This window comes from Pteronotus mesoamericanus, unplaced genomic scaffold (assembly GCF_021234165.1).
Source record: "Pteronotus mesoamericanus isolate MK-2021 breed Mesoamerican mustached bat unplaced genomic scaffold, CSHL_Meso_final scaffold_167, whole genome shotgun sequence".
NCBI lineage: Eukaryota > Metazoa > Chordata > Mammalia > Chiroptera > Mormoopidae > Pteronotus > Pteronotus mesoamericanus.
In genome coordinates, this window is record NW_026555308.1 from 46,794,208 (window position 1) to 46,806,968 (window position 12,761).

General features: G+C 35.6%; 1 protein-coding gene across 1 annotated transcript in view; it reads left to right on the forward strand.

Moving 5' to 3' along the window:
* SLCO6A1 (solute carrier organic anion transporter family member 6A1) overlaps nucleotides 1-12,761 on the forward strand; it is a 91,351-nt gene that overhangs the window by 20,060 nt on the left and 58,530 nt on the right. The window lies entirely within an intron of this gene.

Below are 12,761 nucleotides of genomic sequence, written 5' to 3' on the forward strand. Positions count from 1 at the left end.
AAAGGAGAACTCTTTCTCTAGGTGAGAAACAAGGTGTACAATACAGACATAGTGGGGTTAAAAGCACCCAACTTCTAAATGATGATTCTGCATTCCATTTGTTTTCTCTTGTAGTCACAACTTCATCTTTTATGTTGCCTACAGAATTGTATTTCTCATATGTAGATTTCATCAAATCATTTCCCAGATTACTTGGTAGATGAATTTCACAGTCTTTTACCCTTCACAATAGCATCAACTGAATTTTTCCACCTTATTTCAAAATTTTATCCCTGACAGTCTGGCCACTTGCTTTTTCATGGATGTATTAGGTGCTTTTTCAGTTATGTGCCTTTTTAGATCTAATCTCTCAACTTCAAATATTTCTCTTCTCCATTCCAAAAATACCCTCTTTGTCAAATCTTATCTTACATGAGTTTCTCTTTTCTTAATGCTTTCATAGATATCTGTTCAAAACATAACATAGCAAAACATAGGATAAACATATACATAGTGCTTTTATTGTTTTAGTCTAATTCTTCTTAAAAAGAATAGATATGTGGTATAAAATCATAAATTTTGTTTACTTGTTTTCAGTCTAACACAAAAAAGTTTATATTTTTATCAAATCTGGACCCTTCCTAGTAATCGATTATATTTTATTCAGATTTTTATTACTTTAAATTTTACCAAAATATTATGTGTGTGTGTGTAGATATATTTTAAAGATTTTATTTATTTATTTTTAGAGAGGGGAAGGGAGGGAGAAAGAGAGAGAGAGAAACATTAATGTGGGGTTGCCTCTTGCATGCCCCCTACTGGGCACCTGGCCAGCAACCCAAGCATGTGCCCTGACTGGGAATTGAACTGGTAACCCTTTGGTTTGCAGGCCGGTGCTCAATCCATTGAGCCACACCAGCTAGGGTAACATGTATATTTTAACAATACAGAAATAAATTAGGTATAATCTCTTTCATATTGTAAAAAGTTAAGATACAATTGTTAAAAATGCTTTTTAGAAAATTTAAACATGAAGATTTTAATTTTTTTTAAGATAACTGTCATGCAAGAAACAAAAACAAGCTAATTCCAATATCTCTCTCTTGGAAATAGTGTTTTGATTATTGTTAGGCTACCAAAAAATATAATGCCTTGTTAACAGTCTTAGACTTCTGACTGATACCTGTCTGGGTAAGTAACTAGAAGACATCTTAATACTTTCTTAAAATCTTTAGAAGGTAGAATTTCTAGAATGTTACAGTGAGGAGCTTGGAAAATCTTCACCTCTAACGTACAGTGGTTGAAACTGGCAAAATTTTTGACAATCATTTAAAAACTGGAAATTAGAACTACACCCTCAGAATTACTGATCTGATTGATCAGAAATCGTTCTACTTAACCCTAATTCTGAAAACGCAATTACAGAGAAGATTCTGCATATGCCATTGCCTTGTACATTTGGTGCATAGTAGGTACCTGTCCCAGGAAAAAGGAAGGCTAAGAAAACCACAAAAAACATTGTGATATTACTAACATATTGCCAAGGGTGGCTGAGAGCAAAACATTTGTCAAAAGTGAGGTTGCCTTGCTTTAAGCCCACTTGGACTTTATGTAAACAATAATTAGAGAAATTCTTATTTCAGTTTTCAAGTAAGAATTGGTGTAAACTGTTTGGAATATACCCTAAGCATCATCAAACACCAATTCAAAGGAGCTTATGCACCCCAGTGTTCATAGCAGCACAATTTACGATAACCAAGTGCTGAAAACAGCTTAAGTGCCCATTTGTAAATGAGTGGATCAATAAACTGTGGTACATTTACACAGTGGAGTACCATGCATCAGAAAGAAAGAAGGAGCTCCTACCCTTCGTGACAGCATGGATGAAACTGGAGAGCATTATGCTAAGTGAAATAAGTCAGGCAGTGAAAGACAAATACCTTATGATCTCACCTGTAAGTGGAACCTAATCAACAAAACAAACAAACGAGCAAAAAAGAACCAGAAATATGGAAATGAAGAACAAACTGACAGTGACCAGAATGTGGGGATAATGGTGGGGGGCGGGGAGAGAAAGGGAAGGGACATCAAGGAACATGTATAAAAGACCCATGGGCAAAGATAACGGGTGAGGGGAGGATTGAATGTGGGAGGTGAGGGTGGGTAGGGCAGGGGAAAGTAGTGGGGGAAATAGGGACAACTGTAATTGAACAATAAAAGTAAATAAATAAAAGATATTTGCTTGTATCAAAAAAAGAATTGGTGTATAATTAAAATGAAATACTTGACACTCTTTTTAAAAAAATTTTATTACAACCTGATAGGCCCATACCCACCTAATTTCTAAATGAGTACAAGTTAACAGTTGTTAAAACCCACCATGTAAAAGGGCCCTCAGTAATTTAGAGGACATTACTATTTTACATGCCTTAGGGTTTATTCTATTAAACCTGGTTATGGTAGTATATACCTTGTATATGTGCTTAGAATTAAATGTGTTAATATATGTAAGGTGATTAGAACAGTGACTGGCACATAGTATACAATATAAGTATGTTATTTTAATTTTATTTATTCCCCTCTTTTTTATTGTGTAGTATCACCATGCTAGGCATTGAAAATACAGTAGTAACTAAAGCCCATGTCTTCATGGAGTTTATGCTCTTGTGTGAGTATCAGATTCGAAACAAACAAACATAAAAAAAACCAGATTAACAACAACTGATTAACAACTCAGTAGAGAAAATTCTTTGTGAAACCTATTTTAAGTGTGGGAGAAAGAAGGCTTCACTGAACAGGGAGCATTTAAATGGGGGAACCTGATGCATGATAAGGAATAAGCCATATGAAGAATGGTCATTAATTAAATACCATGCCCAAGAAACTCATGTGGAAAGATCTTGAGTAAGCAAAGACTTGGGTATGTTAATGAAGGTCTTTGTGGCATTTACTACCGGTGAGGCCTTATGCAAATGTATGTATTTCTTTGACTCTAAGACACACTTTTTTCCCTTCACATTTTAACACCTTTGAAATTGGGTTGGGTATTAAATTGATGGGGTCTTGAAATAACTAAGTCAGGAACTAATTGTGACATAGGAGACATTGTCCGAGTATGGGCACAGTGTATCATGGTTGTTCATATTATCACAACTTTGAGTTACAAACTTTAGTGCTCCTGTCCATGTTCAGTGAAACTGCTTTTTTAATTCTTTAAAAAAAATGATGCAATATTTAGATGTTGTATTATAAAATTATTACATGTGTAGAAAAGCAGAAACTGTAATAGGATATAATTTTGATATTAGTAAAACAAATACTTGTTGGAAGAATGATCACTTGTCCACATCTTCTTGTAAAGTGATATGCAAGTGTTTTATGGAACTTAAATAAAGCATCTTCACAGTAAAGCTAGCTTTGGTTGTTCTATATTGAGATACCTGTGAAAGAATTGCCGGCCACATACCAAGCTGTGCAGGTGAATCAGGAATAAGTGGCAAGTACTTCTTAATAAATTTAATGTATTTCAAAAGCTGGTGAGATTGATAATTGCATAGCATAGAATTTTCCTTAAGGCATTGTATCATAGTAAGTGGCAGGGTTTTTTTCCTTAGCGGTACATAAAATAATGGTGTCTCTTACAATTGAGGGCATTTTAGGCCCTCCTGTGATACTTACAGAAATACAAATTGCCACTAGGTATTGTGTGTGCCCTGATCAGGAATCGAACCCACAATCTTTTGGTGTATGGGACAATGCTCCAACCAATTGAGCCACTTGGCCAGGGCTTGAGGGCATTTTAGATTCAATGAAATATGGTATTTTAACTTTTCTGAGCCTCACTTTCTTCAGCTAAGAATTTGGTATTATAACAATTTTTTCCTCATAGGACTGTAGGGTGTATAGATCAGCACAGAGCCCATAGTGAAAACTCTAGAAATATATAAATAATGTAAATGCTTGAGAAATTTCTTTTTTTAATCCTTACCTGAGGATATACCTATTGATTTTTTTTCTTTTTTTCTGAGAGAGATGAAAGGAGAAAGGGAAAAACTTTGATGTGAGAGAGAAATATCATTGGTTACCTCCCATATGTGCCAGATTGATGATTAAACCCACAACCCTAGACATGTGCCCTGACTGGGAATCAAATCCACAATGTTTTGGTTTACAGGATGATGCTCCAATCAACTGAGCCACCTGGCCAGGGCAAGATATTTCTGATTTTATATTAGGGAAGAAAACTGCACACAAAAGTAAGGGAAACTCATAACAAAATTTTTCTTTTACCTTGATGCAAAGGATGGCTTATCAACTAGAAAATAAGAAAATAAAAAGCCTAGTGTGAGGAGCTTGATTATATGAAAGCCTATTGTCTTCCCTCCCTATTAATCCTGTAGTTTAATGCCTCCTGGTTCATGACACTTAGTTGGTATTGTTTGCTTGAAGTTCAGGGACTGTTTAGAAGCTCCTGATGCAAGGACTGATGGAAAAATCATTTCCGCGAGCAAATCATTCTAAGCAGTAAAAGGTATCACTATCATTACAAGACTTATTGACTAACAGTTGTTTGAAATAACACCCCTCCTAATTTCCCGGGCATAGATTTTTTTTTTAAAGTCTTCTTTACTTGCCATTAATTTTTATTAAAAAGCGTCAACAAAGTGACTATTTTTAGGATAAATTCTCTCTATGATTACCATATATGTATTATAAAATTTGTTAAGTAAAAAAATAAAAAGCTTCTTACAATATCAGTAAAGATAATTTTATAGTGCTAAAATAGATAAAATGGATACAATTAAAATATAAAAAACTAGAACAAAAAATATTTAAAATTTTTGTAAAGTTATAACACCTATGTGGTGAAAGTTATAAATATAAAAATAGATGGGATTAATCTTGAAGAATAGAATGTATAACAGTGAATAAGAACATCATAGCTATCTATCTTCAGCTATGAGAATATAATGGATTAGAAACACATTTTAAAAGAATAAAAACATAACACTTGGAGGTTAGGGAAATATATCATGGAAAAAAAAAAAAGCCATAACATTAAAGCTTGCCAGAAGCAGGCAAGGGATAAGATTTTATAGAGGACAAGCCTCTTTTAAATGTGGGAGTGGAGAGATAAACACCTTTACTTTCTTTTTCTTTATCTCAAACCTTAAGTTTCATATCTTATTAGCAGGGAAGACATTCACATGCTAGGACTTCAATGAACAAGGAAGTGTCAATGAATAGGAAAGAACTTTGTGAACTACAAAAGATCAAATGAGTATGAGGCGTTATTCATTTCTTGTATGATTGTTAATATATGACAGAATATAGCAAAAGAAACATCTCCAAATTAGTTAGGTGTTTTACTATTTCTAGTCAAACTATTTAATTTCCTTTGAAAATTAATTACTATTGTTGGAAGTATAGTCAATGTGCATTATATATTTAACATGATTTTTTAAAATACATTTATAACTTGTATTTATGTCAGGACATTATGTACTAGTGTTAGTCTGAGTTGTCCACTAGGTTTAACTAAATAAATTCGTGTTCATGAAGCAGAGTAGGTGAGGTTACATCATGGAGAGCTGAAATATTTTATATTTAGCAATGAGCAGTGTTTTCTTTCTTTCCTTTTTTTCAATCCTTACCTTAGGATATGTTTACTGATTTTAGAGAAAGGAAGTGGGGGAGAGTGAGACATATTGATTAGCTGCCTTCCCTACATGCTCCAACAGGGGACTGAACCTGCATCCTAGGTTTGTGCCCTGCCAGGAATCAAACCCACAACTTTTTGGTGTATGGGACTTTGCTCCAACTGGCTAAGCCATGCAGCCAGGGCTAAGAAGCATTTTCTAGGTGAAGTATTTTACTCTTATTGACAGGTTTAATAAAGATATCAATTATTTGTTTTCTATGGTTAATTATAGATATTTACCATAAATAGTCAAGACCAGAGCAAGTGAGAAGTTAAATTACCAAATAAAATGCTTGAGAAGTTCAAAGAAGTTTATTGGTATCCTTTTCGATTTATGTTTTCCTCTTATTTGTCAGTAGACACCAAGGCCCTTTACTGGCGAGATTATCTCCCATTGTGCAACCTTGATTAGGGTAGGATATAGATTAATGCTTCTGCCACATGAATGAAAAAATTCCAGAATTAATTGGGACACTATACACCCCACGTTCAATGAATCTTGGTTGAGTGTAGGCTCTCTTTCCTCCTTGCAACATTCCTTTGCATTAGTTTCCTCATTAACCTTTGTTTCCTGGTGTTACTTGAGCCCTGAACCATAGTCTGCTTTTCTATGGCTTCTCTACCTTACATTTTATATTTTGCTGATCCTGTCTTTATTTAAGACTCCTACTAAGTAAGCACATGTAGGAGTACCTAGATGAATTTGAACAATACTCCCAGATGAGAAAGAACTTCCTCTGGTGTGATAAAGTCTCTGGTTGGAGACAAACTCTGTGACAGGGTAGGGCTAAGAGCCACAGTATTGCAAGGTATGGCTGTTGCATAAAATTGTCTGCTATTACAGATGAACTAATTTGACTTATACCTTTGCATATAAACACCTACCAGAAGTAAACCTAAGTTCACTGCATGAATCACTTTGAATACTGACTTGTATATCTGGCTTTCTTTTCCTCCCACATTTATATCCATGAAAATAAATTTTTCAGACTCTTACTTGGAACCACAAAGGCCCCACATAGCAACAGCAATCTTGAGAAAGACCAAACAAAGTTGGAGGAATCATACTACCTAACATCAAACTATACTGTTAGTCCATAGTAATCAGAAGAGCCTGGCACTGGCATAAAAAACAGACACATAGATCAACAGAACAGAAAGGAAAGCCCAGAAATAAACCCATGTCTTTATAGTCAATTAATATTTGACAGAGGAAGCAAGCACATACAATGGGCTAAAGATAGTTTATTCAATAAATGATATTGGGAAAATTGGACAGATACATGAAAACTTGGGCAGAAAAATGAATCTAGACCACCTTCTTACACCACACATAAGAATAAATTCAAAATGGATTAAAGACTTAAATGTTAGGCCTAAAACCATAAAACTCATAGAAGAAAACATAGGCAGCAAAATCTTGGATATTGCCATAGCAATATTTTATCAGATATATCTTCCCTGGCAAGAGAAACAAAAGAAAAACAAAACCAAATGAGACTACATCAAACTAAAAAGTTTTTGCATAGGAAAGGAGACCATCAAAAAAGCAAAAAGACAACCCATGGAATGGGAGAACATATTCATTAATACAATAAGAGGTTAAAATTCAAAATTTATAAAGAACTTACAAAACACAACACTAAAAAATAAACAAACAACCCATTTAAAAAGTGGGCAAAGGACCTGAATACACACTTCTCCAAAGAGGACACACAGATGGCCAATAGACATATGAAAACATGCTCAACATCACTAATCATCAAAGAATTGCAAATTAAAACCACAATGAGATATCACCTCACACCATTCACACTCTATTGATGATAGAGTGGGTATCATCAATAAATCAACAAACAAGTGCTGGTGAGGATATGGAGAAAGGGGAACCCTTTTGCACTGTTGGGAATGAAGACTGGTGTAGCCACCGTGGAAAGCAGCATGGAGATACCTCAAAAAATTAAAAATGGATCTGCCTTTTGAGCCAGGGATCCTACTCCTGGAAATATATCCAAAGGAACCCAAAACACTATTCAAAAGAACATAAGCACCTCTATGTTCCTTGCATCATTATTTACAGTTGCCAAGATATGGAAGCAGCCCAAGTGTCCATCAGTAGATGAGTGGATAAAACAAATGTGCAATAGTTGTACAATGGAATACTACTTGGCCATAAGAAGAAAATTTTACCCTTTGTGAGAACATGGATGGACCTGGAGAATATTATGCTACGTGAATAAAGTAGTTAAAGAAAGACAAATACCATATGATTTCACTCATACGTGGAATCTAATGAACAAACTGAACTAACAAGCAAAATAGAGACAGACTCATAGATTAAGGGCAGGATAACAGCTTCAGGGGTGGGGAGGGGAGGGTGTGGAGGGATTGAGCAAAAAGGAAAAAGGACTCATAGACATGGACAACAGTGTGGTGATTGCAGGGTGTGAAGGGCATATTAGGAGACTAAATGGTAATGGAAAAAAATAAAAAACAAACAAACAAACAGGAAAACCTGGAAATTTTATTGGAAGGGAATCTATTGTATTCTGAGTGTTTGCTATACTCGCTGTTTCTTTCCAAATAAAGTGCCCAAGGTTTCTTTCTGAAAAAGTGACCAGAAGAGTTTCCTTGTGTAGTAGTTGCCATGCTCTAGGTCTGGGACCAGCACTTGACTCTGAGAGATATCTTTCAATTTCTCAAAAACCTATTAAATATCTTGAGAACAATATCTGATAGAGACATCTTGCTATAAACTGACTAATTTAGTCAATTCCTCCTTTTTGGTAGGGTATAAATAGGAGAGAGGAAAACTTAAATAACACAGCTTTGACAAATTGGCAGAGAAAAAGAATGATGAGCAAAGGCCATTGACATATCAGGATGATGCTTTCACCAACTGAGCTACCTGGCCAGGGCCAAGCAAAGGCCCTGAGAGAGAAAAGCAAATGGAGAGAGAATAGTTAGCATCTCTAATAGAAGTAGACATACACACAATGAGTTGCCAGAAAGAAGCTGAACATCTTGGACTTCTGAAACAATCAAGACAGAGCAATGGAATTCCACTATTGAGCAGAGATTAGTTGCCATCTTATACTGAATGATGCTCTGTGTCTTTGTGAATTGTTTAGCACTGAGTAAGTGTTTTAAGCTTTATTACTTTCCTGCATAACATGACAGATCACGCCAGCTGAATTTACCCATGAATCTATTCATTTTACTCTTAAAGACCCTAAACTCAAAAATTACCCAGTGCAGTGGATCTCAGTGTGGTATTTCCAGAACAACATACCATCATCTTCATCATCTGGGCATTTGTTAGAAATGCATATTCTTGCACCACACTCCAGACTCACTGTATCAGAAACTCTGAAAGTAGGACCTGGCTAACAATATTAAGTCTTTTTGATTATCTGGGGTATACCAGTTAACTATTTTGACATGATAAACTATGCCAAAATTAGTGGCTTAAAATAATAGAGTGTCCATTTTAATCGTGAATCTGCAATGTGGACAAGATTTGCTCTTCTCAGCTCTACTTGTGGTCTACTGGAGTGATGTAAGTCTGGGAAATGGAACCATCTGAAGACTTCTTCACTGAAGGCTTTTAATACTGGTGGTTTGCTAGACCACCCACACATGGCCTCTTCATTTGTCCTGTGCTTTCTCATAACACGGTGAGTGAGTAACAAGCCAAAGTCCTGACAGAATGAGCATTCCCAGCTGAAGCAATATTGTGACCCAGCATCAGAAGCCATGTAGCATTATAGTCATGTGCTATATAAAGGTGTTTTGGTCAAGGATGGACTGCCTATAAGATTATAGTAGAACTGAAAAATTCATATTGCCTAGTAATGTCATACCCATTGTAATGTCATAGCACAATGCATTTCTCATGTGTTTGTTGTGATGCTGGTATAAACAAACTTACTACATTGCCAGTGGTATAAAAGTATAGCACATGCAATTATGTTCTGTATACAGTACTTGATAATGATAATAAATGACTGTGTTACAGATTTATGTATTTGCTATACTTTTTCATTGTTATTTTAGTGGGTACTCTTTCTACTTATTAAAAAGTTTGCTATAAAACAGTTATGCCAAAGGCAACCTCATCCATCTTGTGATGTATTATGTATCTCATACATCAAGATACCCACACATGTGGTCAGAGTAGCCTTGTCTCCAGAGTGGGACCACCAATAGGTAGTCTCCTGGGAAAATTCCACACTTGCCAGGAGGGGTGTCAAGCAGAACACCCATGTATCTCCCATAGGCTCCTGGACAAATTCCACACTTGGCATCAGGAATGCCAAGACATTTATTGAAAAGACTCAGAAAGGTAGAGTATACCACTTTCAAGGTATAACTGGAACAGGCTCTAGGCCACCTCTGAGACAGGTGAGTTGCACACACCAGAATGCAGCTCCATGCATGCAGATCTCCCTAGATATGAACTGCCGGAGGCTCTGCCCTGCTGAACACAGGACTTCATCTGCCCCGCTGCCCACCTGGCTCTGGAGATCCTTCCTTGCAAGACACTGAGAACTCCCTTGCCCGCTGTGCTGCCTCCCTGGCCTGCAGACTGAGACTCTGGGACTCGGGTTTGTTATTCCACATTGATTGCTGTGTGCGTATGTTCTATTTCTCTTAGATTGTTAGAGTGTGAATAGGATATTAATGTATGTTAATATTCTACTTTGAGTGGACTTGCATTCAATAAAACCTGTGTGAAAAGCATAGATACTGTGTGTGACTCTTGTCTATTCCTCGGTACTGAGCTGCTCAGCAGACAGCTGGTTGAGCAATTGCCTGGCTGACTTATAGGAAAACCTGTATCACCAACATACCCAATACCATGTATATACACTCTTTGATGTTTGTACAATAACCAAATCCCTTAAAGACAAATTAGATCATATCCCGATGTTTAAGTGGTGCACGACTCTACTTGCTTTCTTGAGGCAGTTATGAAGACCTTTTCATATACAATATCTCCTGATGGGGAAATAGTAAATCTGGAAGGGGATGTGGAACTGGAAATGTTGCTCAGATGAATTTTAGAACGTATAAGTTACTATAGGAAGAAAATGCAACTCTCCTAAATTATAGTGGGAGTAAACTGATACATTCTGGAGAAAAAAGTCTGGAGATAATGGAATGAAGTATATTAAATTCCAATGCCTTGAAATTCCCTTCTGGGGTATGTACTTCCAAACACTCTATTCTAGGTCCTTTAAGGTGCATGCACAGGGATGTTTAATGTAGCCTTGTTTGGGAGGGTGGGTGTAGAAGTCAGCCTAAACATTTAACCGTATCGATAAATATCGTGGAATTACACTATATAAAGTTAAGTAACACGCAGAAGACAAATTAGATGAATATACAGAATATGTTAGATTTTAAAAATAGTGTTTAGGGCTGGAAAAAGAAATTTTATGTTAATTTAAAAGTATTCAAACACAAAACAGCAGTAAATATTTTCCAAGATATATACATTTCCAAGGAATGCAGAAATTAGTTGGAGAGTAGATATTTTAATGTAATTTACTGTCATGTTAATTGCTCTACACATTATAAGAGTATAATAAGTAATAGTAAACATCACTGTATTTCTTAGTATGGTTCCTGAATAAGTTCAAAAAATTAACTAAAACGTAGAATTTATTTTATTTTTATTAAATGTATTAGGGTGACATTGGTTAATAAGATTATATAGGTTTCAAGTGTAGGTTTCTATAATACATGATCTGTATATTACATTGTGTGACTACTACCCACAGTCAAATCATCTTCTGTTACCATGTATTTGGCCCCCTTTACCCTTTACCACACTCCCACCTATTTCTTATGTTAACCACCACACTTACTGTTGTCTGTGTCTATGAATTTCAGTTTTATATCCTACATATGAGTGAAATAGTATGGTTCTTAGCTTTTTCTGACTGACTTATTTCACTTAGCATAATTTTCTCAAGGTCCATCTATGTTGTCACAAGAGGCAGTATTTCATTTATTCTTATGGCAGAGTAGTATTCTATTGTATATATGTACCACATCTTCTTTATTCAATCCTCTATTGAAGGACACTGGTTGTTTCCACATCTTGGCCACTGTGAATAATGCTGCAATGAACACAGAAGTGCCTATATCTTAGTGAGTAAATGTTTTCAAGTTTTTCAGGTAGATACCTAGAAGAGGAATTGCTGGGTAGTATGGTAAGTAACTCTATTTTTAATGTTTTGAAGAACCAGCCTACTGTTTTTCATAGTGACTGTACCAAATTACATTCTCACCATCAGTGAGAAGGGATCCTTTCTCTCCACAACCTCTCCAAAACTTGGTATTATTTGTCTAGTTGATAATAGCCATCCTAACAGGTGTGAGGGAATATCGCATTTTAGTTTTGATTTGCGTTTCTCTAATACATAGTGAAAGTTGGGCATCTTTTCATGTATTTGCTGGCCTTTTGTATGTCTTCTTGGGAGAAGTGTCTTTTCAGGTCCTCTCTACATTTTTTAATTGGATAAAATGCAGAATTTAAATGACTCCACTCTTTCTGTATGTAAGATTCACAGGAGTAAAATATTACAGAATCTTGACTGTAATCCTAGTGAGTTTTCTTTAATGTTGGTTGTTATTTTTTGTCTATATTTTAGTTAAATAAAAATATTTGCTAAGAAAAATTAAAGAGAATTTCTAGATAACTGGTTAATGATATCTACCTTTGTCTTTTCTTATTATTATTTTCAGCAATATTTTATTTTATTATTTTATTGTTGTCCACCATTTACAGTTGCCACCATTTCCCCCCCATTACTCTTCCCTGCACTACCCACCCCCCACCTCCCACATCTGGCAAACTGCCAGGCCCACAAATAAAAATTACAAATGGTATGGAGATAAAATTACAAATAGAAATGGTTCAAACACTATATGTCTTTCATGGTATGTGTGCATTGATGAATCGTAAATTTCTGTTTGGATACACACACACTTACACACACACACTCACACACACACAAAATATGCCACATTTTGCCATTTATAATGTACACCCATGTTTTTGGCCCAAACC